Consider the following 27,333-nt stretch of genomic DNA (forward strand, 5'->3'; position numbering starts at 1 on the left):
CCGTCTGCAACCACAGCCGTTGTCCTCGTTGGAGTGTGACGACCCCACAGGCCCGATGCTGCTGCAGCCTTGCTGAAGTCCGCGACTCCGTGGAAGTTGCCGCACCATGTCATGACTGCCGGATACCGACTCTACCGGAAGTGCGCGGATCCAATGCTTTGCACCAACGCCTCCTCACCTCAGCCTCTCCGAAGCAAGGACCCAACTTCTTTTTGTGAAACCTCCTCGCCTTTGCTCCACAGCACCGGAACTGATGCGAAGCTGCGATCCCCGAGTCCGTGCACCGGCTTGTTTCCTCATTTTCTCTAGGTACTGTACCTGGGGGTGAGCGTGACGCACGACCGGCGCCATTGGCATTGGATTGTTGGGAGCGACTCCACCATGATGCTGTGATATCACCAATTCGAAGCATTTGTGTTTCTAAGCGCTATATTGAATTTAATCTTCTAAAAATTCAGAACTTTGCTTGTGTATGTTTGATTTTTGTCATTTTGGTCTTGTTTGTATTGTTTTCACTGTATTACTGTGTGTGTTGGTAAAAATACTTTCCATATCGTTTCTGGGTTAAACCTTTCTGCTCGTGCCAAGCTACCAAGGGGGTGAGCAGGGGTTAACTGGGTGTGTTTCTCCTTTGCCCTGACTAGAGGGAGGGTCCGTGCTTGGACGGGGGTAACCTGACTGGTAACCAAAGGCCCCATTTCTAACAACCTTTCGAGCCTAGTGTGTGTGTCCTTTAACCACAACTAGTAAACTGGATTCAGGTTGAGGGCTCTACACCACGACATAGACAACAGATTCATGCATGTCCCTTCCTACTTCAGGTCCATGAGATTGTTTGAAAGCTGCTGTTGTTGACTGGCTTTCTCATAAACCAAAAGGAAGGCTTTTTCCTCCATTTAATTTTAATTAGAACATTGGATTGTTGGGAGCTCCATTGTACACAATGGAGTGCTCTGTACTTCTAATGGCTGGTAAAAGCCCTGAGCCTCAACATTTCTATGTTCTTTGTTAACAGCAACAGCCCTGAACAAAGGTCTCACAGAGCCAAAGGGGATTTCAATCCCCTCGGGCTCCGGGAGCCCTTTGTTTTGTTTATTAGAACATTCTGCCCTTTGCTTCAGCCTGGACCTTACTGCTGGAGCTGGCTTTTAATGGCCGGTATAACCTACTACGGCAGGCTATAATGCTATACTACAGTTTGATTTTGAGTTGATGTGGGTTCAGTCCTACTGTGAGATCTGAGGGCTAGCATGATTGTGTCACTTGCTCACGATTACACTGAATGACCAACCAAAGGGCAGAGAGTGGCACAAGACATGGAGGAATATGATGAATCCAGCCTTTGTTCTTCCTTGTCTGGTGATTTTCCCGTTTCATGGAGTTAAGTAATGGCAGCTTTTTTTGTTGCCATTATTATATTTGGTCGTTGATCCGTTGGTGACTATGGTGCAGGGAAATCTGTTTTGGAAAATCTTCTGCTGGTCATATGAAAGTATTTACACCCACTCCCGGCTCCCAAGTCACCTTTGTCATTTCAGTATGTCTTTTGTTATAATTCAGTTGATCATTATACAATATAGACGAGGATTCCTCTAGATGGCAAGGTTGGCGCTGAGCTTGCGTCAGGGTCCCTCCTGCCCCTTGGAAGTTTTCCATTGTTAAAATGGAAGGTACTGGCAGCAGTCCAGCTGGCTCTAAGATGCTTTTCATGTTCCAGGTGGTGACTGTAAAGACAGAAAACACAAAAGCAATGATCCAGGCATGCATCACAAATTGGAGTGTAAAGAGGTGAAGGGGTGTGTTAGACATGGACTTCATCAGCTGTCATTAAATAAGTTGGTAGGTGGCACAGAGGCAGACGGGTGGAGCATGATTTTCTCTTCTTGCCAGGACCCTTGTATCTCTCTCAGTAACTTCAGTATTTATACTGTAGGTTTCAGTCTTTGATGGTGGACCTCTGCATGGCCCAAATGTAAGGTGGCATTCATCAGATTCCTCAAAAGGGTCCTGCTGGTGGGTGTATGAGGTAGATGTGCTGCTCTTTCTGTTACAGACCCAGATCCAGTACACCTCGGCTTTTCCACTGAGTACCCAGCTTATTGTCACAGATGTGAAAGTCATTGGCACTGGGGATTGATGTGGTCTTCCTTTGGTCATTCATAGTATTATGTTTCCCTGCATTGTCATGCCCTTTTTTCAGTCTGCTGCTTTTCACTGACATGCACCCTCTAATGGCTACTAGCCTACAGGTTGTGAAGGCTTGACATGGGTTTTTGGGCCTTTTCAGGTATTTAGCTTGTTCTATCCAAGTCTCTCATAAGCCCTAAACAGTAGCTACTTATTACACTCACAACTCATGTTCATTCATTGTGCAAGGAGCAGACACTACGTAGGACTCTGAAGAACAGTTGATAATACTGCTCTAGTTTGTTTTGGGCGTAGGCCTGGCAGGGGACACACCGTGGTAGTAAGGATTTTCATGAGCTCAATATGTGGACCCCAGGAAGGAGATGTTGCTTTGTGGGCATTAAGAGTCTGGAATGGTCTCTCTGTAGGAGTTAAAGCTGCGGGGATCAGTCTTTAAGCCTCTTGCACCAAAGTACAATCTTCATTTGGTTTTAGGCTTGCTGCTGGATTTATCATGTGTATATCAAATGGAAGTTTTGCTTCTGGTTCTTTCTTTGAAGATCATCTTCTTAGTGGTCATTTCTTGACCAGGACAAGGGGGGAGATGACAGGCTTCACATTTCCAGGTATTGTTGCCGTTATCTGGTCCAGGGATTCTTTCAAATGTGATTACTCTGTTTTACTGGGTGTTGGAAAATGGGTTATTGGTAGGGCAGGTAGGTACCTACACCTAGCAACAAGCCACTAACCTCCACATAGGTACAGTTAGGTCTCAGTAAATTAATCCCAGCTCAACCCTTGGTAGCTTGGCAACGAGCGTCAAGGCTTAACTTAGGAGACAAAGTGTAAAGCATTCAAATATCACAAAACAGTAATTAAATAAAACACAGGAAACAGTTTAAAAATTCAGGGGAACCGGAGATATGAATTTTTAAAGAATTATTACTTTTCTAGCGCTTAGAAACAAAAAGCGCCAATCGGGTCATCTGATTGCACCTCGACCGGGGCAAAGTCAAACTTTCAGGCCGACCGCGTTGGAGCCCTGCTCGGCTACAGGTCGCGGGAGGCCTCGGTTAAAAAGTTACCTTCTGACTTAGTCTTTATTTTGAAGTTTTTCTTCACCGGGACGAACCTGCCAGTTGAATCCGACCTCCTGGAGCCCTTGTCCGGATACGCGATGTGGGTTTCCTCGGTGGAGACTTTTACCTTCGGACTTAGTCGTTTTTTCGAGATGAAAATCCTTCGACCGGGGTAAACCTGGATCTTGATCCGACGTCCATGGAGCCCTTCTCGGATACGGATACGATGGCTGGGAGGTCCCGGTCAACTTTTTACGTTCGGACTTAGTCTCTTTTTTGGATGTTTTTCTTTACCGGGACGACCCACGAAGTCAGGCCGGGTCGCGGTTGAGGCAAGCCGGCTAGAATTTCCACGGCGGGTCGGTCCCTCTCTGGAGCTTTTTTCCAAAAATTCTCAAATCTTTTCCAAACTTCTGGGGCTTCACCCAGATGTTCTTTTAAGGTTCTTTTGGGGTCCACAGCTCACCCCAAGGGTCCAGAAGTTCTGTGATGGTCCTTGGGGGGTGCGGACTTCAACTCCCAGAATGCACCTGGCGCAAACTCCTTTTTGGCCACAGGACAGTGGTCAGCTGGTCGCTTTCTTCAGGAGTTGGTGCAGGGGACTCTGGTTTAGCAATTTTTCACCTGTAGCAAACAGGGAGTCCCTCCTTGAACCAGTTGAAGCCAGGCAAAGTCCTTCTTGTGGTGAAGCCCAAGTGTGCAGCTGGTGCAGTCCTTCTGAGTGCAGGGTCCAGGTGAAGGCCAGGGGTCCAGCAGGGCAGTCCTTCTTCTCCTTAAGTTCTTTCTTCTTGAAATTTGGTGGGGATCTGAGGCGTGGGTGCAGGTCTGCCAGTTTTATCCTTGCTCCTGGGTGAAAAGCAGGGGGGCCCTGGTTCTCCAATCAGGGACAGGGTCGTCCCCCTGTGATGACCACTTCCTGGGAAGTGTGGCAAAAATCCATCCCAGAAGGCAACAGTCTCTAAAAATCCAACATGGATGAATCTGATTTTTGGAGGTTACATCTGGCTGAGCCCACCCACTGGTGTGGCTAAAAATCATAAACACACCCCTCTCCTGCCCTCTCCTAATCTAATCAAGGGGGCACCTAATTGTCTGGGGTTGCAGGATGTGGGGGTGTTGCTGGGTGCTCCAAATGTCCTTCTCTGCCTTTGAAGACCAGTTTGGCAGCCCTCCCCCTTCCTGCCTCACCATCTGCTGAGGGGAGATTCTCTCCCCCAAGCACATCCCTTTGTGTGAAGCCTGGCCACTTCACACCTCATCAAGGCAGCCTGGCAGAAGCTGCTGCAGGCTGGCCAATCAGAGCACAGCAGCAAAAACAATGCAGAGCTGAAATTGGCAACTTTTTAGGTAAAGTCTAAACTTTTTACCTGAACAAGTTATATTAAATCCAACAACTGGAAGTTGTGGGATTTATTACAACAATTAATTTGATACCAAATTCTTGGTATGTAACATTTAAGGAGACTTTAAAATGTAAAATAAAGTCTGCCCATTCTAGCCTATGAAGGCCATTTACTTCAATGAGGGAACAACAAATTTGGCTGTTTTTACCTCACCAGGGCTTATAAATCTATGTTTATAAAGTCCCTGCTTATAGTTACATGGCACCCAGCCCTAGGGGCACATAGGGCACACCTTAGGGGTGACTTATATGTAAAAATAAGGTAGTTTAAGACTTTGGAAGTACCTTTAATTCCAAAGTCGAATTTGCATATAACTTTAATTTAAAAGCAGCCAGCAAGGCAGGCTTGCTTTTAAAATGACACTGGGCACCTCAGCAGTGCACCTAGGTGTGCACCACCTATGCTGTGGTCCCTAAACCTACATGCCCTACCATATACTAGGGACTTATAGGTAGGTTAACTTAGCCAATTATAATTAGCCTAATTTGCATATCCATTTTACACAGAGCACAGGCCCTGGGACTGGTTAGCAGTACCCAGGGCACCATCAAAGTCAGGAAAACACCAGCAAAAAGAGGAAAATGGGGGCAAAAAGTTATGGGGCCTCTGCAATCAGCCCTGTTTTCTCACACAACCCCCCCCCCAGCCCACACGCCCAGGAGACTCAGCCCAACCCTGGGAGAGTCTTCCTGGCTTGTTAGGCGAGGAAGACAGTGAAGAAAACTGGCTGTCCCTTTGCAGGGCCTACTCTGCCTTATATCCTCCTGTCAGGGTCACTTCCTATGGGTAGTGAAGCCATCCCAACAGTAAAAGGACCCAACTCAAACTGAAACTTTCCTCTAGGGGGGTCTTCCTCCTTTCTCTCTGCCAACTTGGGTAGTGAGGTGCCCACCTCCCCTACTCCAAACTTTGCTAGGGCAACACCTAGCTTACCCAAAGAGGTCACCCAACACTTGAGCAACCCCACCATGACCAATAGGGTCAGGGGTCCTACTTTGCTATTGGCCCTGGGGTCTGCCTCCCAGGCCAAGTACAGTGCTGCCAGGAAGGCTAGCACCCAGCAGAGGCTACTGACAGCTGTCAGTACCGAGAACCACACCCTAAGCTCTCCACTGACAGGTGGCTGAGCTGCTTTAGGGGCATCTTTGGGGTCCTGGCACCCCTCTTGCTGTCTAGAGTGGGGGGCTACCACCTCCTGTGGCAGACACCTTCCTTCCACTCTCCCTTCTGTCAGTGCAGGGGCAACACCTTGCATCTGGACAGCTGCCTGACTACTCAGGACTTCATTGGGGTCAGGTGAGGCCTCACCAGTGCCAACTCTGGGCTCCCCCCCTACTGGGGCAGAAGGCCCTTGGCTCCCTGGAACTCTCTTTAAGAGTGGCCTACCCTTCCTTTTCTTCTTTCCTTTTCTTGGGGACCCCTGTCTCCTAACTGTAGGGACTGACTCCCCAGGACTTTGGGTTGGGGGGGCGCCTTGGGCGACCACCCCATCTGTGACCAGACTCACCTCTGGGAGGTCATTGCCCAGGATACAATCTAGGGGTAGGTCAGCACTGACTACCACCCTAATCCAGTCAAGGATACCCTCCCTCTCTAGGGGCACTATGGCTACAGGTTTGGAGGTGACCTCCCCTGTGGCTATGTTGACTTTCTTTGTCTTTCCTGGGACATACATGTCTGGGGTCACTAACCGGTCACTCACTATAGTTTGACTGGCACAGGTGTCTCTCAGGCCAGTGGTAGGGATCCCAGACATGTATGTCCCAGGAAAGACAAAGAAAGTCAGGATGAGCTTCTTCTGACTCTACCTCTTGGGCCTCAGCCCATGCTGTCAGGGATGTGATCAGGATTTGCTTCCTGAGATCAGTGGTTGCAGGCAACCCTCTTTCAATACACAACCCCCTAAGCTGGACTACTGTCAGTGTGGGTAGGCTAGCCAGATCAAGCTCCATGGTTTCCTAGTTTTGTGTCAACAAAAACTTTTTGCAAAAATTGGAAACAAGAATTTAGAAAAATTACAAAAATTCAATATTTGAAATTAATCCAAATTAAAAATTAAAAACAATTTTTGCACTAGGACAATTTAAAGGATTTTTTATTTGTTTTACCTAAAACTGTAACGTGATATTGAACACAAGTACAGGATCCCGTCGCTGCTTCCAATTATGTTGGAAAATGAGTTATTGGTAGGGCAGGTAGGTACCTACACCTAGAAACAAGCCACTAACCTCCACATAGGTACAGTTAGGTCTCAGTAAATTAATCCCAGCTCAACCCTTGGTAGCTTGGCAACGAGCGTCAAGGCTTAACTTAGGAGACAAAGTGTAAAGCATTCAAATATCACAAAACAGTAATTAAATAAAACACAGGAAACAGTTTAAAAATCCAAAACCAATTTATAAAAATAGTTTATATTTTTATCTTTAAAATGACACAAAAACGATTAAAATCGGTTCAGGGGAACCGGAGATATTAATTTTTAAAGAATTATTACTTTTCTAGCGCTTAGAAACAAAAAGCGCCAATCGGGTCATCTGGTTGCACCTCGACCGGGGCAAAGTCAAACTTTCAGGCCGACCGCGATGGAGCCCTGCTCGGCTACAGGTCGCGGGAGGCCTCGGTTAAAAAGTTACCTTCTGACTTAGTCTTTATTTGGAAGTTTTTCTTCACCGGGACGAACCTGCCAGTTGAATCCGACCTCCTGGAGCCCTTGTCCGGATACGCGATGTGGGTTTCCTCGGTGGAGACTTTTACCTTCGGACTTAGTCGTTTTTTCGAGATGAAAATCCTTCGACCGGGGTAAACCTGGATCTTGATCCGACGTCCATGGAGCCCTTCTCGGATACGATGGCTGGGAGGTCCCAGTCAACTTTTTACGTTCGGACTTAGTCTCTTTTTTGGATGTTTTTCTTTACCGGGACGACCCACGAAGTCAGGCCGGGTCGCGGTTGAGGCAAGCCGGCTAGAATTTCCGCTGCGGGTCGGTCCCTCTCTGGAGCTTTTTTCCAAAAATTCTCAAATCTTTTCCAAACTTCTGGGGCTTCACCCAGATGTTCTTTTAAGGTTCTTTTGGGGTCCACAGCTCACCCCAAGGGTCCAGAAGTTCTGTGATGGTCCTTGGGGGGTGCGGACTTCAACTCCCAGAATGCACCTGGCGCAAACTCCTTTTTGGCCACAGGACAGTGGTCAGCTGGTCGCTTTCTTCAGGAGTTGGTGCAGGGGACTCTGGTTTAGCAATTTTTCACCTGTAGCAAACAGGGAGTCCCTCCTTGAACCAGTTGAAGCCAGGCAAAGTCCTTCTTGTGGTGAAGCCCAAGTGTGCAGCTGGTGCAGTCCTGCTGAGTGCAGGGTCCAGGTGCAGGCCAGGGGTCCAGCAGGGCAGTCCTTCTTCTCCTTAAGTTCTTTCTTCTTGAAATTTGGTGGGGATCTGAGGCGTGGGTGCAGGTCTGCCAGTTTTATCCTTGCTCCTGGGTGAAAAGCTGGGGGGCCCTGGTTCTCCAATCAGGGACAGGGTCGTCCCCCTGTGATGACCACTTCCTGGGAAGTGTGGCAAAAATCCATCCCAGAAGGCAACAGTCTCTAAAAATCCAACATGGATGAATCTGATTTTTGGAGGTTACATCTGGCTGAGCCCACCCACTGGTGTGGCTAAAAATCATAAACACACCCCTCTCCTGCCCTCTCCTAATCTAATCAAGGGGGCACCTAATTGTCTGGGGTTGCAGGATGTGGGGGTGTTGCTGGGTGCTCCAAATGTCCTTCTCTGCCTTTGAAGACCAGTTTGGCAGCCCTCCCCCTTCCTGCCTCACCATCTGCTGAGGGGAGATTCTCTCCCCCAAGCACATTCCTTTGTGTGAAGCCTGGCCACTTCACACCTCATCAAGGCAGCCTGGCAGAAGCTGCTGCAGGCTGGCCAATCAGAGCACAGCAGCAAAAACAATGCAGAGCTGAAATTGGCAACTTTTTAGGTAAAGTCTAAACTTTTTACCTGAACAAGTTATATTAAATCCAACAACTGGAAGTTGTGGGATTTATTACAACAATTAATTTGATACCAAATTCTTGGTATGTAACATTTAAGGAGACTTTAAAATGTAAAATAAAGTCTGCCCATTCTAGCCTATGAAGGCCATTTACTTCAATGAGGGAAAAACGAATTTGGCTGTTTTTACCTCACCAGGGCTTATAAATCTATTTTTATAAAGTCCCTGCTTATAGTTACATGGCACCCAGCCCTAGGGGCACATAGGGCACACCTTAGGGGTGACTTATATGTAAAAATAAGGTAGTTTAAGACTTTGGAAGTACCTTTAATTCCAAAGTCGAATTTGCATATAACTTTAATTTAAAAGCAGCCAGCAAGGCAGGCTTGCTTTTAAAATGACACTGGGCACCTCAGCAGTGCACCTAGGTGTGCACCACCTATGCTGTGGTCCCTAAACCTACATGCCCTACCATATACTAGGGACTTATAGGTAGGTTAACTTAGCCAATTATAATTAGCCTAATTTGCATATCCATTTTACACAGAGCACAGGCCCTGGGACTGGTTAGCAGTACCCAGGGCACCATCAAAGTCAGGAAAACACCAGCAAAAAGAGGAAAATGGGGGCAAAAAGTTATGGGGCCTCTGCAATCAGCCCTGTTTTCTCACACTGGGGACAAGACATTACCTTCTTTCAACTTATTGAGGGTTGTGTTATTTTGGAATCCTCTATCTATGTAAGCCTTTCTCCCTCTCAAGCCACAGCTTGTCAACACTGAGTTAAATTGGCAGTGTTGCTGGCCAACAAGATAAGTAAGCAGTTCTCTGAACCACAAGAACGGGGTGGTCAACTACGGGGGATGGCCAGTTGGCCCTTCTTGGTGCATAAAAGTCAATTGTAGACATCTGTTGGGATGCATCCAAGGCAATGCTTTCAACATTTGTGCCACACCATTGGTAGATTTGGATGAGGGGATTCTTAGATTTTGTAAAGTTTTTATTTTTTGTCCACAGCATTGTCTAGCATTTACATGGATGCACATGATGATTGTTTCACATGGCTTTGGTGCGGTGTTGTAGTCACTAGGATGGGATTGAAAGTACACAACTTGGGTGTATTCTGATTAATATAGACGCTGGAAAGAGGTAACCATGCAGGGATTACTCATTTTCATAACTGATATTCCTTGTAACAATACTTACAACTTCATCATAGGTGCTTTAGCCTTAATCAGTGAGGTACGGAAAAGGCAGGCAGCTTCATGTCTGGTCACTCCCGATGGAGGTGGGCAGCATCTTGGAGGGAATCAAGTATCAATTCCTGGACATCTCACCATACCTGACTGAAAGCACCTGTACCCAAGTATTTACCAGAAAATGAATTTATTAGGGGGGTGTAGCACCTCACCCCCTCCCCAACCCAAAACTACACCCCTGAGCAAGACAGGTGTCTCACCCCTAGTTTGTTATACTCTGTCAATAACTATGCTCCGAGACACTCCCAGGGCATGAGTATCTCATCACTTTTTATCTTTACTTGTATCTCTCCCTCCTTCATGTTTATTATGTTATGAAAGTGTACATTTATGTAGTGGCAATTTTATCTTATTCTTAATTTGTTTTTATAATCGATTCTCCTAATTTTCTGTTTTAGAGCTCATCACAAGCAAAGAAATGGATTTCAGAAAATGTGTGGGGTGAAATTGTAAGAGAACTACAATGTTTTAAATTGTTAAATCCTGTCTGAAAGATTCAGCATGCCTGTATATCAATGGTTAGAATGCCTCTAAGAGACAAGATTCTCGTCCAGACAATACTCACTCTTTATCTGGGCTTTGACCTCATTGAAATGTCCCTATAACCAAAGTTAGATGCATAATGTGTAGATGCGTTTATTGGTGCAAATGAACGAGTTACTTACCTTCGGTAACGACTTTTCTGGTGGATACATTAGCTACCTGTGGATTCCTCACCTAATGAATACTCCCATGGCGCCAGCATTCGACGGAAATCTTCTTACTAGTCTCTGCACGTCGACGAGGACGTCACTCTAGCCCACGCGACGCCGTCTGACGTCATACAGGCAATAAGAGGTCCTCGACGACGTGCGGACGTCAGTACCAATCATTTTTTACGTGCATGAGAACAACCAGGCAATGCAATGAAAGAGCAAGGCAGCATCCCATTACATTGTAAAAATACACAACATTGCATGAATAACTGTAAATCTTTTATATATATATATAACTCTGTCTTTTTAAAACATATATCTACACATCAAGTATATACACAAAGATATATACATATATACATATAATATATACAACATCTATTGCACCCTCAAAGACCAAGAGGAGCGTACTCAAGGATTACTTGGCAAGACCAGAAAGGCAACGGGGAGGCGGGTGGGACCGTGAGGAATCCACAGGTAGCTAATGTATCCACCAGAAAAGTCGTTACCGAAGGTAAGTAACTCGTTCTTCTGATGGATACAACTACCTGTGGATTTCTCACCTAATGAATAGAGTCCCAAAGCAGTACCACGCCCGGCGGTGGGTGCCTAAATGGTCAAACCAAGAAATCCTGCAGCACTGACCGTGCAAAATGGCCGTCCCTTCTAACCTCAGAATCCAAACAGTAATGTTTTGCAAAAGTGTGAAGGGACGACCAAGTTGCGGCCTTGCAGATGTCGACCACAGGAACACCTCTGGCCAATGCCGAAGTGGCCGACTTAGCTCTGGTGGAATGAGCTCTAATGCCCTCAGGAGGATCCTTCTTTGCCAAAGAGTAACAGATTTTAATGCAAAGAACAACCCACCTGGATAGTGTTCTCTTGTGGACTGCCTTTCCTCTCCTCTTGCCCACGTATCCAATAAACAGCTGATCCTCCAGCCTGAAATCCTTTGTTCTATCAATAAAGAAGCTCAACGCCCTCTTTGGGTCCAGACGGTGCAGTCTTTCTTCCTCTTTGGAAGGATGAGGCGGAGGATAGAACGTGGACAAAGTAATGGCCTGAGCCAAATGGAAGGGTGAAACAACCTTCGGGAGGAAAGCAGCCTTGGTCCTCAACACCACCTTATCCCCATAAAAAGTTGTATAAGGGGGCTTTACTGATAAGGCCTGCAACTCACTCACTCTCCTTGCTGATGTTATAGCTATCAGGAAGACTGTTTTTAAAACCAAATACCTTAAGGGGCAAGAATGCATAGGTTCAAAAGGGGACCCCATAAGGAAAGTCAGGACCAAGGACAAATCCCATTGCGGCATAACGAATGGCTTTGGAGGATATTTATTTAGAAGACCTTTCAAGAATCTGATAACAATAGGGGATTTAAATAAAGATGGTTGGTCTGGAAGACATATGAAGGCTGACAAGGCCGATAAATAACCCTTAATGGTAGCCACTGCACAACCTTTCTGCGCTAGAGACAGAGCAAAAGACAAAACGTCCGATAGATGAGCATGCAAAGGATCAATCTGCCTCTCTCCACACCACGCAACAAATTTAGACCATCTATTAGCGTAGATAGATTTAGTGGAGTGTCGCCTGGCCGCTAATATAACATCCACTACCTCAGGTGGGAGAGAGAAGTAACTCAGGTTGCCCGTTCAATCTCCAGGCATGTAGGTGCAGACTCTGGAGGTTGGGGTGTAGAACCTGCCCCTGCGACTGCGAGAGGAGGTCTGCCCTGAAAGGGAGACGGAGCAGAGGGCACATTGAGAGTTGGAGAAGGTCGGAGTACCATACCCTCCTTGGCCTATCCGGAGCTATTAGGATGACTAGAGCCCGGTCCTGGCGAATCTTCCTCAATACTCGAGGAATCAAGGGTATGGGAGGAAACGCGTAAAGCAACTGGCCGCACCAGGTTATTTGAAACGCGTCCCCCAACGCTCCCTGCATCGGATACTGGAGGCTGCAGAATAACGGACAATGCGCGTTCTCTCGAGTGGCAAACAGATCTACCCGAGGAAACCCCCACCTCTGGAAGATTAAACGGACTTGATCTGGATGGAGACGCCACTCGTGGTCTGCCGAGAAATGGCGACTGAGACTGTCCGCACGCACATTCAAGACTCCGGCCAGATGGTTTGCTATCAAGCAAATCTGATGGTCCTTTGCCCAGGACCATAGTCGAAGAGCTTCTCTGCAGAGAAGGTACGACCCCACTCCTCCCTGCTTGTTTATGTACCACATCGTGGTAGTATTGTCCGTTAGGACCTGTACCGACTGACCACGAAGGGAAGGGAGGAAGGCCTTGAGAGCCAGACGTACAGCCCGTAACTCTAACAGATTGATGTGAAACATCTGTTCCTCTGGAGACCAAAGACCTTTGATCTCCAGATCCCCCAGATGAGCTCCCCACCCTAGAGTGGAAGCATCCGTTATGACTGTGGCTACTGGTGGCGACTGCTGGAACGGCTTTCCTTGTGAAAGATTGTTGCTTGCAATCCACCACTTCAAATCCACAGCAGCATCTCTGGATATCTTGACAGTACTCTCTAGATCCCCTTTGTGTTGAGACCACTGCCTTCGGAGGCACCACTGAAGAGCCCTCATGTGCCAGCGAGCATGCGTGACCAACAGAATGCAGGAGGCAAACAGACCGAGCAGACGAAGGACCTTGAGGACTGGAACTACCGCTCCATTTCGAAACATTGGAACCAAATCCTGAATATCTTGAATCCGCTGAGGCGGAGGAAAGGCCCGACCCAATGTTGTATCCAGTACTGCCCCTATGAACAGGAGGCGCTGAGAGGGCTCTAGGTGAGATTTGGGCTCGTTCACCGAAAAACCCAGGTCGAACAACAACTGGGTTGTTGACTGCAGATGATGCGACACAAGCTCCGGGGACTTGGCTTTGATCAACCAGTCGTCCAAGTAAGGGAATACTGCTATCCCCTTCCTTCTGAGTTCTGCCGCAACCACCGACATCACCTTCGTGAAGACTCGAGGTGCTGAAGTAAGACCAAACGGAAGGACCGCAAACTGATAGTGCTGCGATCCCACCACAAACCGGAGATACTTCCTGTGTGACTTGAGTATCGGGATATGAAAGTAAGCATCCTGCAAGTCGACAGACCCCATCCAGTCTTCTTTGTTCAACGCCAAGAGCACCTGTGCTAGGGTCAGCATCTTGAACTTTTCCTGCTTGAGGAACCAATTCAAGATCCTCAGGTCCAGGATTGGTCTCAAACGACCATCCTTCTTGGGAATCAGGAAATACCTTGAGTAACATCCTCGACCCCTTTCCTGCTCTGGGACCAACTCCACCGCGCCCTTTGAAAGGAGGGCTTGTACCTCCTGTTCTAGCAACAGGAGGTGTTCTTCTGAACAATAAGAAGGACGGGGCGGGATGAGGGGCGGGAACTCCCGAAAGGGAAGGGTGTAGCCTTTTCCCACAATACTGAGAACCCAAGTGTCCGTTGTAACAGTCTTCCATTTGGTGAGAAAATGCTGTAATCTTCCCCCTACAGGAGAGGAGTGAGTGGGAAATGGTGGAAGCCTAAGGCTGCTTCCCCTGCTGCACCCCGCCAGAGGATGAGGAAGAGGCAGAGTGCTGCTGAGAGGCTCCTCTGGTGCGGACCCTACCTCTCCCCCTAAAAGATCTATAGGGATGGGAAGAGGCAGGTTGCTGATATCTTCCCCGAAAGGAAGAGGAGGAAGAGCCACGCCCAAATCCACGAAACCTCCTGAAAAATCTGGAAGAGGCCGTGGAAGAAGGAGCTTGGAGCCCTAACGACTTAGCCGTGGTCCTGCTTTCCTTAAAACGTTCCAAGGCCGAATCAGCCTTGGCTCCAAACAGTTTGTCCCCATCAAACGGGAGATCCAACAATGTGGACTGTACATCCGCAGAAAAGCCCGAGTTACGGAGCCAGGCCTGTCTCCTTGCCACCACTGTTGTGCCCATTGCTCTGGCTACCGAGTCGGTGGTATCCAGTCCCGTCTGGATAATCTGGGTCGCAGCAGCCTGGGCATTTGAAACAAGATCCAAAAGACCCTGGGGAAGCTCTGTAAATGATGAGGAAATGTCATCCATCAGAGCATGAATATACCTCCCCAGGATACAGGTTGCATTGGTGGCTTTTAACGCCAGACTGCAGGACGAAAACATCTTCTTGGACTGCGCCTCTAGTTTATTTGAATCTCTGTCCCCAGGCACCGTCAGGAAAGAACCAGGCGCTGACTTGGATGAACAGGAGGCCTGCACCACCAAGCTCTCCGGCGTAGGGTGCCTAGATAGAAAACCAGGGTCAGTCGGAGCCGCCCGATACCTCCTGGCCACGGCTCTGTGAACTGCTGGGGAAGATGCCGGCCTCTTCCACACCTCTAACACCGGATCCAGCAGAGCGTCATTAAATGGCAAAAGAGGCTCCGCCGCAGCTGAGGCCGGATGTAGCACCTCTGTTAAAAGGTTTTGTTTAGCCTCCACCACCGGCAAAGGCAGGTCCAAAAAACTAGCTGCCTTCCGTACCACTGCATGAAAGGAAGCAGCCTCCTCAGTGTATTCTCCCGGGGACGAAAGATCCCACTCAGGGGAAGTGTCCAGCCCACTGGCCGACTCCAGACCACGCAGCCCATCACCGAGTCCTCTAGCTCTCCTTCCTCCAGGGCTCGTTGGTACTCCTGCTCCTCTAATACACGGAGAGCACGTCTCCTCGAATGAAGTCGTTGTTCAATACGCGGAGTCGACAATGCCTCCGCCGAAGTCGAAGATCGGCGCCGATCTTCAGCAGCCACCGACGCCGCGTCCGGCGCAACAGGTAACTTCGGCGCCGACGAAAGAGCAGCTGAAGCAGATGGACCCACCGGAGTCACAGGCCGAAATCCCAACGTCGACGTCGACGGGATGGAAATCCCCGGGGCCAATCCTTCTGAAGCCACCGGAGCGGCCACCGGCGCCGACACTGGCGCCGAGCCCACGTTCCCAAAAGGGAGAAAGGGCATAAAGGGTGCCGGCCGAAGAGGCGCAGGATCACCCAATGAAAAGGCCAAAGGCCCAGCCGGAGCACCCCCTGGAGCCATCTGTTGGAAGATGGCATACATCGCATTCAAGAATGCGAAACTATCGGCTCCAGGGGTGGGAAAAGCCGGATACTGGGGTGCCTGTCTCGGAGGCGACCCCGACGCCGGCCTCGACGTCTGCAACGCCGGAGAAAACACCTGAGGCTCCAATACCTCAATCACCGACGCCTGTCCAGGTGAAGTTGGAGACGCCGGACAGGGCAACGGCGTCGAAGGATGCGGCGTAACCGTGGGACTGATCTCCCATGTCCTTCGGCGCCGATCCGAAGACCTGGAACGAGTCTCCTTCGAATGACGCCGAGATTCTCTACGGCGCCGGGAGTCTCGATGACGCCGATGTCTTGGAGAAGAAGACTTCTTGTGATGCTTCTCCTTCGATATCGCCATAAACAGCTTCGCCTCACGTTCCTTGAGGGCCTTTGGATTCATGTGCTGGCATGAATCACAAGTCGAGACGTCGTGGTCGGAGCTCAAACACCAAAGGCAATCGGAATGAGGATCCGTCACCGACATCTTGCCTCCACACTCACGACAAGGCTTGAATCCAGACTTTCTCTGCAACATTATTACCACAGCGAAAGACTACGCAACAAAAATACACTGTAACCACAAAAGTAACAGTTGCTCCCTCGAAGATAACCGTTTCGAATGCACGGAAAAAAGGGAACTGACGTCCGCACGTCGTCGAGGACCTCTTATTGCCTGTATGACGTCAGACGGCGTCGCGTGGGCTAGAGTGACGTCCTCGTCGACGTGCAGAGACTAGTAAGAAGATTTCCGTCGAATGCTGGCGCCATGGGATTATTCATTAGGTGAGGAATCCACAGGTAGTTGTATCCATCAGAATGGACAGATGTTCGGTATGTTTCAATGCATCACTGTGTTTATTGATTGTGGGTGCATGGTATTTATGTTTGTGGTAGTATTAGTGGCTGCCTAAATGGTTGCATTTTCCATGAAGTGTAGTACGGTAGGAAAGACACAATTCTCAATTTGAATCTTATTAAATGGAAAGGAACTAATATTTGGGCATGGCATAGGTCCTTTAGGTGGTAACACATATTTTATAGCTATGATTTGCAAGTACTCCCACTAGCTGCCATTACTCCAGGCTATGTCTTTCTAATGCCACTGTATTTACTTCAGTCCTATGGCAATGTATATCAATGTATTGCTGTAGGAGGCTGGACTGGCTTGTAGTGAGTACCAAGGGGTACTTGCACCTTGCACCAGGCCCAGTTATCCCTTATTAGTGTATAGGGTGTCTAGCAGCTTAGGCTGATAGATAATGGTAGCTTAGCAGAGCAGCTTAGGCTGAACTAGGAGACGTGTGAAGCTACTACAGTACCACTTAGTGTCATATGCACAATATCATAAGAAAACACAATACACAGTTATACTAAAAATAAAGGTACTTTATTTTTATGACAATATGCCAAAGTATCTTAGAGTGTACCCTCAGTGAGAGGGTAGCAAATATACACAAGATATATATACACAATAGCAAAAATATGCAGTATAGTCTTAGAAAACAGTGCAAACAATGTATGGTTACAATAGGATGCAATGGGGAAACATAGGGATAGGGGCAACACAAACCATATACTCCAAAAGTGGAATGCGAACCACGAATGGACCCCAAACCTATGTGACCTTGTAGAGGGTCGCTGGGACTATTAGAAAATAGTGAGAGTTAGAAAAATAACCCTCCCCAAGACCCTGAAAAGTGAGTGCAAAGTGCACTAAAGTTCCCCTAAGGACAAAGAAGTCGTGTTAGAGTAATAATGCAGGAAAGACACAAACCAACAATGCAACAACTGTGGATTTCCAATCTAGGGTACCTGTGGAACAAGGGGACCAAGTCCAAAAGTCACAAGCAAGTCGGAGATGGGCATATGCCCAGGAAATGCCAGCTGCGGGTGCAAAGAAGCTTCTACTGGACAGAAGAAGCTGAGGTTTCTGCAGGAACAAAAAGGGCTAGAGACTTCCCCTTTGGAGGACGGATCCCACTCGCTGTGGAGAATCGTGCAGAAGTGTTTTCCTGCCGAAAGAACGCCAACAAGCCTTGCTAGCTGCAAATCGTGCGGTTAGCGTTTTTGGACACTGCTGTGGCCCTGGGGGGACCAGGAGGTCCCAAATTGGACCAGGAGAGAGAGGGGACGTCGAGCAAGACAAGGAGCCCTCTCAGCAGCAGGTAGCTCCCGGAGAAGTGCCAGAAACAGGCACTACGAGGATGCGTGAAACAGTGCTCACCCAAAGTTGCACAAAGGAGTCCCACGTCGCCGGAGACCAACTTAGAAAGTCGTGCAATGCAGGTTAGAGTGCCGTGGACCCAGGCTTGGCTGTGCACAAAGGATTTCCGCAGGAAGTGCACAGGGGCCGGAGTAGCTGCAAAAGTCGCGGATCCCAACAATGCAGCCCAGCGAGGTGAGGCAAGGACTTACCTCCACCAAACTTGGACTGAAGAGTCACTGGACTGTGGGGGTCAATTGGACAGAGTCGCTGGATTCGAGGGACCTCGCTCGTCGTGCTGAGAGGAGACCCAAGGGACCGGTGATGCAGCTTTTTGATGCCTGCGATTGCAGGGGGAAGATTCCGTCGACCCACGGGAGATTTCTTCGGAGCTTCTGGTGCAGAGAGGAGGCAGACTACCCCCACAGCATGCACAAGCAGGAAAACAGTCGAGAAGGCGGCAGGATCAGCGTTACAGAGTTGCAGTAGTCGTCTTAGCTACTTTGTTGCAGGTTTGCAGGCTTCCAGCGCGGTCAGCAGTCGATTCCTTGGCAGAAGGTGAAGAGAGAGATGCAGAGGAACTCGGATGAGCTCATGCATTCGTTATCTAAAGTTTCCCCAGAGACAGAGACCCCAAAGAGCCAGAAAAGAGGGTTTGGCTACCTAGGAGAGAGGATAGGCTAGCAACACCTGAAGGAGCCTATCACAAGGAGTCTCTGACGTCACCTGGTGGCACTGGCCACTCAGAGCAGTCCAGTGTGCCAGCAGCACCTCTGTTTCCAAGATGGCAGAGGTCTGGAGCACACTGGAGGAGCTCTGGACACCTCCAGGGGAGGTGCAGGTCAGGGGAGTGGTCACTCCCTTTCCTTTGTCCAGTTTCGCGCCAGAGCAGGGCTAAGGGGTCCCCTGAACCGGTGTAGACGGGCTTATGCAGAATTGGGCACCTCTGTGCCCAACAAAGCATTTCCAGAGGCTGGGGGAGGCTACTCCTCCCCTGCCTTCACACCATTTTCCAAAGGGAGAGGGTGTCACACCCTCTCTCAGAGGAAGTTCTTTGTTCTGCCATCCTGGGCCAGGCCTGGCTGGACCCCAGGAGGGCAGATGCCTGTCTGAGGGGTTGGCAGCAGCAGCAGCTGCAGTGAAACCCCAGGAAGGGCAGTTTGGCAGTACCAGGGTCTGTGCTACAGACCACTGGGATCATGGGATTGTGCCAACTATGCCAGGATGGCATAGAGGGGGCAATTCCATGATCATAGACATGTTACATGGCCATATTCGGAGTTACCATTGTGAAGCTACATATAGGTAGTGACCTATATGTAGTGCACGCGTGTAATGGTGTCCCCGCACTCACAAAGTTCAGGGAATTGGCTCTGAACAATGTGGGGGCACCTTGGCTAGTGCCAGGGTGCCCTCACACTAAGTAACTTTGCACCTAACCTTTACCAGGTAAAGGTTAGACATATAGGTGACTTATAAGTTACTTAAGTGCAGTGTAAAATGGCTGTGAAATAACGTGGACGTTATTTCACTCAGTGTAGGAGGCTGGACTGGCTTGTAGTGAGTACCAAGGGGTACTTGCACCTTGCACCAGGCCCAGTTATCCCTTATTAGTGTATAGGGTGTCTAGCAGCTTAGGCTGATAGATAATGGTAGCTTAGCAGAGCAGCTTAGGCTGAACTAGGAGACGTGTGAAGCTACTACAGTACCACTCAGTGTCATATGCACAATATCATAAGAAAACACAATACACAGTTATACTAAAAATAAAGGTACTTTATTTTTATGACAATATGCCAAAGTATCTTAGAGTGTACCCTCAGTGAGAGAATAGGAAATATACACAAGATATATATACACAAATAGCAAAAATATGCAGTATAGTCTTAGAAAACAGTGCAAACAATGTATAGTTACAATAGGATGCAATGGGGAAACATAGGGATAGGGGCAACACAAACCATATACTCCAAAAGTGGAATGCGAACCACGAATGGACCCCAAACCTATGTGACCTTGTAGAGGGTCGCTGGGACTATTAGAAAATAGTGAGAGTTAGAAAAATAACCCTCCCCAAGACCCTGAAAAGTGAGTGCAAAGTGCACTAAAGTTCCCCTAAGGACAAATAAGTCGTGTTAGAGGAATAATGCAGGAAAGACACAAACCAGCGATGCAACAACTGTGGATTTCCAATCTAGGGTACCTGTGGAACAAGGGGACCAAGTCCAAAAGTCACAAGCAAGTCGGAGATGGGCAGATGCCCAGGAAATGCCTGCTGCGGGTGCAAAGAAGCTTCTACTGGACAGAAGAAGCTGAGGTTTCTGCAGGAACAAAAAGGGCTAGAGACTTCCCCTTTGGTGGACGAATCCCTCTCGCCTTGAAGAGTTGTGCAGAAGTGTTTTCCTGCCGAAAGGACGCCAATAAGCCTTGCTAGTTGCAAATTGTGCGTTTGGCGTTTTTGGACGCTGCTGAGGCCCATGAGGGATCAGGAGGTCGCAAATTGGACCTGAAGAGAGAGGGGACGTCGAGCAAGACAAAGAGCCCTCACTGAAGCAGGTAGCACCCAGAGAAGTGCCAGAAACAGGCACTACAAGGATGCGTGAAACGGTGCTCGCCGAAGTTGCACAAAGGAGTCCCACGTCGCCGGAGACCAACTTAGCAAGTCGTGCAATGCAGGTTAGAGTGCCATGGACCTAGGCTTGGCTGTGCACAAAGGATTTCCGCCGGAAGTGCACAGGGGCCGGAGTAGCTGCAAAAGTCGCGGTTCCCAGCAATGCAGCCCAGCGAGGTGAGGCAAGGACTTACCTCCACCAAACTGGGACTGAAGAGTCACTGGACTGTGTGGGTCACTTGGACAGAGTCGCTGGATTCGAGGGACCTCGCTCGTCGTGCTGAGAGGAGACCCAAGGGACCGGTAATGCAGCTTTTTGGTGCCTGCGGTTGCAGGGGGAAGATACCGTCGACCCACGGGAGATTTCTTTGGAGCTTCTGGTGCAGAGAGGAGGCAGGCTACCCCCACAGCATGCACAAGCAGGAAAACAGTCGAGAAGGCGGCAGGATCAGCGTTACAGAGTTGCAGTAGTCGTCTTTGCTACTATGTTGCAGGTTTGCACACTTCAACAGATGAGGCACATATGGCCTTATCCTGTTCTCTAAGCACGTTAAGTAACAGTTCCAAGGAAGGATTCTTCCCTACACTCACACCTCTCTCTATACAGAGACTCCTTGCTCTTTTCCAGCTAAGGTTGTCATATGCAAGTTTGGACAGATCAACATTTTGGCCTGTGCCAGACATTTTTAGAGAGAGTTAAAGTGATAGTAAAAGATAAAAAGTTTGTCAGAGCTTTTAGAAAGACAGAGAAAAAAACTTTTTTAACTTTTTAGAACTTTTTAGAAAGTTAGAAGTACTTTTCAGCACTTAGAAAAGAGTGAAAAGAGGAAATGCAAAACTTTTTGGCTATGTGTATATACACTGACCTTGTTTTGTATATTTTTCTCTTATGAAAAGTACAATGACAAGAGTGGTAAGTAGTCTCAAAGCACTTATCCCACCACTGCACAACCAATGTAGGAGGCTGGACTGGCTTGTAGTGAGTACCAAGGGGTACTTGCACCTTGCACCATGCCCAGTTATCCCTTATTAGTGTATAGGGTGTCTAGCAGCTTAGGCTGATAGATAATGGTAGCTTAGCAGAGCAGCTTAGGCTGAACTAGGAGACGTGTGAAACTACTACAGTACCACTCAGTGTCATATGCACAATATCATAAGAAAACACAATACACAGTTATACTAAAAATAAAGGTACTTTATTTTTATAACAATATGCCAAAGTATCTTAGAGTGTACCCTCAGTGAGAGGATAGGAAATATACACAAGATATATATACACAAATAGCAAAAATATGCAGTATAGTCTTAGAAAACAGTGCAAACAATGTATAGTTACAATAGGATGCAATGGGGAAACATAGGGATAGGGGCAACACAAACCATATACTCCAAAAGTGGAATGCGAACCACGAATGGACCCCAAACCTATGTGACCTTGTAGAGGGTCGCTGGGACTATTAGAAAATAGTGAGAGTTAGAAAAATAACCCTCCCCAAGACCCTGAAAAGTGAGTGCAAAGTGCACTAAAGTTCCCCTAAGGACAAAGAAGTCGTGTTAGAGGAATAATGCAGGAAAGACACAAACCAGCGATGCAACAACTGTGGATTTCCAATTTAGGGTACCTGTGGAACAAGGGGACCAAGTCCAAAAGTCACAAGCAAGTCGGAGATGGGCAGATGCCCAGGAAATGCCAGCTGCGGGTGCAAAGAAGCTTCTACTGGACAGAAGAAGCTGAGGTTTCTGCAGGAACAAAAAGGGCTAGAGACTTCCCCTTTGGTGGACCGATCTCACTCGCCTTGGAGAGTTGTGCAGAAGTGTTTTCCCGCCGAAAGGACGCCAACAAGCCTTGCTAGTTGCAAATCGTAAGTTTGGCATTTTTGGACGCTGCTGTGGCCCAGAAGGGACCAGGAGATCGCAAATTGCACCTGAAGAGACAGGGGACGTCGACCAACACAAAGAGCCCTAACTGAAGCAGGTAGCACCTAGAGAAGTGCCAGAAACAGGCACTACGAGGATGTGTGAAACGGTGCTTGCCGAAGTTGCACAAAGGAGTCCCACGTCGCCGGAGACCAACTTAGAAAGTCGTGCAATGCAGGTTAGAGTGCTGTGGACCCAGGCTTGGCTGTGCACAAAGGATTTCCGCCGGAAGTGCACAGGGGCCGAAGTAGCTGCAAAGTTGCAGTTCCCAGCAATGCAGCCCAGCGAGGTGAGGCAAGGACTTACCTCCACCAAACTTGGACTGAAGAGTCACTGGACTGTGGGGGTCACTTGGACAGATTCGCTGGATTCGAGGGACCTCGCTCGTCGTGCTGAGAGGAGAACCAAGGGACCGGTAATGCAGCTTTTTGGTGCCTGCGGTTGCAGGGGGAAGATTCCGTCGACCCACGGGAGATTTCTTCGGAGCTTCTGGTGCAGAGAGGAGGCAGGCTACCCCCACAGCATGCACAAGCAGGAAAACAGTCGAGAAGGCGGCAGGATCAGCGTTACAGAGTTGCAGTAGTCATCTTTGCTACTATGTTGCAGGTTTGCAGGCTTCCAGCGCGGTCAGCAGTCGATTCCTTATCAGAAGGTGAAGAGGGAGATGCAGAGGAACTCGGATGAGCTCTTGCATTCGTTATCTGAAGTTTCCCCAGAGACAGAGACCCTAAATAGCCAGAAAAGTGTGTTTGGCTACTTAGGAGAGAGGATAGGCTACTAACACCTGAAGGAGCCTATCACAAGGAGTCTCTGACGTCACCTGGTGGCACTGGCCACTCAGAGCAGTCCAGTGTGCCAGCAGCACCTCTGTTTCCAAGATGGCAGAGGTCTGGAGCACACTGGAGGAGCTCTGGACACCTCCCAGGGGAGGTGCAGGTCAGGGGAGTGGTCACTCCCCTTTCCTTTGTCCAGTTTCGCGCCAGAGCAGGGGCTAAGGGGTCCCTGAACCGGTGTAGACTGGCTTATGCAGAATTGGGCACATCTGTGCCCAAGAAAGCATTTCCAGAGGCTGGGGGAGGCTACTCCTCCCCTGCCTTCACACCATTTTCCAAAGGGAGAGGGTGTCACACCCTCTCTCAGAGGAAGTTCTTTGTTCTGCCATCCTGGGCCAGGCCTGGCTGGACCCCAGGAGGGCAGATGCCTGTCTGAGGGGTTGGCAGCAGCAGCAGCTGCAGTGAAACCCCAGGAAGGGCAGTTTGGCAGTACCAGGGTCTGTGCTACAGACCACTGGGATCATGGGATTGTGCCAACTATGCCAGGATGGTATAGAGGGGGCAATTCCATGATCATAGACATGTTACATGGCCATATTCGGAGTTACCATTGTGAAGCTACATATAGGTAGTGACCTATATGTAGTGCACGCGTGTAATGGTGTCCCCGCACTCACAAAGTTCAGGGAATTGGCTCTGAACAATGTGGGGGCACCTTGGCTAGTGCCAGGGTGCCCTCACACTAAGTAACTTTGCACCTAACCTTTACCAGATAAAGGTTAGACATATAGGTGACTTATAAGTTACTTAAGTGCAGTGTAAAATGGCTGTGAAATAACGTGGACGTTATTTCACTCAGGCTGCAGTGGCAGGCCTGTGTAAGAATTGTCAGAGCTCCCTATGGGTGGCAAAAGAAATGCTGCAGCCCATAGGGATCTCCTGGAACCACAATACCCTGGGTACCTCATCACCATATACTAGGGAATTATAAGGGTGTTCCAGTAAGCCAATGTAAATTGCTAAAATTGGTCACTAGCCTGTTAGTGACAATTTGAAAGAAATGAGAGAGCATAACCACTGAGGTTCTGGTTAGCAGAGCCTCAGTGAGACAGTTAGGCACTACACAGGGAACACACACATATAGGCCACAAACTTATGAGCACTGGGGTCCTGACTAGCAGGGTCCCAGTGACACATAACAAACATACTGAAAACATAGGGTTTTCACTATGAGCACTGTTGGACTTTTGCTTATGCAGGGTCATCCCCAGTCTTTTTCGCCTCCTGCCTCCTATTTTTTTCTGACATGTTGCCGTTGGCTTTTCAACTCTGAGCACTTTACCACTGCTAACCAGTGCTAAAGTGCATATGCTCTCCTGTTTAAATTGTAGGTAAGTGGTTTATCCATGATTGGCATATTTGATTTACTAGTAAGTCCCTAGTAAGGTGCACTAGAGGTGCCAGGGCCTGTAAATCAAATGCTACTAGTGGGCCTGCAGCACTGGTTGTGCCACCCACATAAGTAGCTCTGTAATCATGTCTCAGACCTGCCCCTGCAGTGTCTGTATGTGTATTTTTACACTGTAAATTCGACTTGGCAAGTGTACCCACTTGCCAGGCCTAAACCTTCCCTTTCCTTACATGTAAGGCACCCCTAAGGTAGGCCCTAGGTAGCCCCAAGGGCAGGGTGCAGTGTATGGATAAGGTAGGACATATAGTAATGTGGTTTATATGTCCTGACAGTGAAATACTGCCAATTTCGTTTTCACTGTTGCAAGGTCTGTCTCTCTCTCATAGGATAATATGGGGGCTACCTTTAAATATGATTAAAGTGTAGATTCCCCTAGAGAGTAGATGGACATGTGGAGTTTGGGATCCCTGAACTCACAATTTAAAAATACATCTTTTAGTAAAGTTGATTTTAAGATTGTGCGTTTGGAAATGCCACTTTTAGAAAGTGAGCATTTTCTTGCTTAAACCATTCTGTGACTCTGCCTGGTTTGTGGATTCCCTGTCTGGGTCAGTTTGACAGTTGGGTTGTTTTTCACCTCACACCAGACAGTGACACAAAGGGAGCTGGGGTGTGATCTGCATTTCCTGATTAGCCATCTCTGCTAGGAGGGAGGGGTGGAGTGGTCACTCTCATCTGAAAGGACTGTGCCTGCCTCTGACAATGCTGTCTCCAGCCCCCTGGTGTGTGTCTGAGGCCTTGCCTGGGCAAGGCAGGATTTCACAAGAAGGTGTGAGTCCCCTTTGAAGAAAGGTGACTTCAAAGACTAAAATGGGTATAAGAAGGGCACCCAAACTTACAAACTTCAGAAACACTTCTGGAACCAAGAGGAACCTCTGCCTGGAGAAGAGCTGATAGCTGAGGAAAACGTGCTGCCCTGCCTGTGACTGTGCTTTGTGGAGCTTTCCTGCAGTGCTGCTTCTGCCAGAGTAAGAGGGCAAAGACTGGACTTTGTGTGCCTTCCATCTTGAAGAAGAAATCTCCAAGGGCTTGATGTAGAGCTTGCCTCCTGTTGTTGAAGTCTCAGGGATAGCAAAGACTTCTTCCTGCCAGCACCTGGAGTCTCTGGAGAGACCCCTACTCTGCTCTGTGGTGCCCTTCCAGTTCCTGGGACCCTGAAAGGAGAGGCTGGCAGCCTAAGGACAAAAATACACGCACCGAGCGCAGTGCGGAGAAAAGATCGACGCGAATCCGATCGCGGCTGAGAAAACGACGCGACGCCGGTTCCGCAGCTGAGAAACGACGCCGCAGGAAACGCGACCGAAAAACCGACGCCCGGAGCAGGAGAAACGACGCGCAGCATCGCTGACGGAGGCTGAGAGATCGCACCCTGCGCCGCGGGACTTTCGGATCGTCGTGTGGCTGGCTTTTTCAACGCGCACCGCCGTGCCGAGTTGTTTTCGACGCACACAGCCGTGCAGGGTTACTTTCGACGCACACCGCCCGTGCGGGGTTATTTTTGACGCAAACCAGGTACATTTTCACGCTAGCAGCGCTAGTGTGGTGTTACAACTACCTAAAGACTCTTTTTATTTTAAACCTTTTAAAAATCATAACTTGACTTGTGTATGTTGGATTTTTGTCGTTTTGGTCTTGTTTTGTCTAGATAAATATTTCCTATTTTTCTAAACTGGTGTTGTGTCATTTTGTAGTGTTTTCATTAAGTTACTGTGTGTGTTGGTACAAATACTTTACGCCCAGCACTCTGAGGTTAAGCCTACTGCTCTGCCAAGCTACCAAGGGGGTAAGCAGGGGTTAGCTGAGGGTGATTCTCTTTTATCCTAACTAGAGTGAGGGTCCTTGCTTGAACAGGGGGTAACCTGACTGTCAACCAGAGACCCCATTTCTAACATTGGTGACCAGCGGTCGGGATTGGACTTGTATTTGTACTTGACATACAGTAATTGAGTGTACACTACTGTTTTGATCTCAGACCACTACGTGACCACATACTACTTGTTTGGTGATCTTTTGATTTTTCTCTTAAGGACTCTTTTTATTCTACTTCCATGATTTTGCTGATCCCTTGACTGATTCTTTTTACTTCATTGGGAAATTATTTTTTTCTGCCTTTTGGAACTTTGCACTTGTGACCATCATGTCTCAATCTGGAGATGCAACAGCTGGAGCTGTGTTTGAAATGGAGAAACTGAAGGAGTACTCAGTTGCTCAATTGAAACAGTTCCTTAAAGATCTTGACTGTCCCACTGAGAGCTCCACCAGGGAGGAGGAGCTGCAACAGGCACAGAGGGCTTGGGTGACAATCAAGAAGGCTGGAGGGCACACAGAGGAGGAGAATATGGGTGGGGAAGTGCAGAGGATACACAGTGGTGTAGTGGAGGAACCTGTTACGCCTGGGGGGAGGGTCCCCAGGAGGGGTGGCAGGGTGTCACCCAAGGGTCTGACTCCTGAAGAGTTACAGGACAGACAGGCAGAGAGGGAGTACCAATGGGAGCTGAAAAAGCTCGATTGGGAGTTGGAAGAAAGGAGGAGGAACTTAGAGATTAAAAAAATGATTTATGCTTACGAGCTTAAATTGAAAGAGCTGGAAGTCATGAGGGCTGAGTCCAGCTGGAATGGTGGCAGCAACAATTGTATATCCAGTGATGCTGCAGAAGTGCACATGCCCAGAGAGGTGGTGCCCTACTTGAAGGAGGGAGTTAACACACGCC

The 27,333-nt window shown here is 48.5% G+C and overlaps 1 long non-coding RNA gene across 1 annotated transcript in view; it reads left to right on the top strand.

Annotated features, from left to right (window-relative positions):
• Window positions 1–10,247: 10,247 nt before the first annotated feature.
• The window catches only part of LOC138257958 (uncharacterized), a 116,673-nt gene continuing 99,587 nt past the window's right edge, over window positions 10,248–27,333 (top strand). Inside the window, exon 1 of the long non-coding RNA XR_011198402.1 lies at window positions 10,248–10,299. This is a non-coding gene — a long non-coding RNA (uncharacterized lncRNA). The remainder of the gene's footprint in view (window positions 10,300–27,333) is intronic.

This window comes from Pleurodeles waltl, chromosome 2_1 (assembly GCF_031143425.1).
Source record: "Pleurodeles waltl isolate 20211129_DDA chromosome 2_1, aPleWal1.hap1.20221129, whole genome shotgun sequence".
In the NCBI taxonomy this organism is placed as follows: domain Eukaryota; kingdom Metazoa; phylum Chordata; class Amphibia; order Caudata; family Salamandridae; genus Pleurodeles; species Pleurodeles waltl.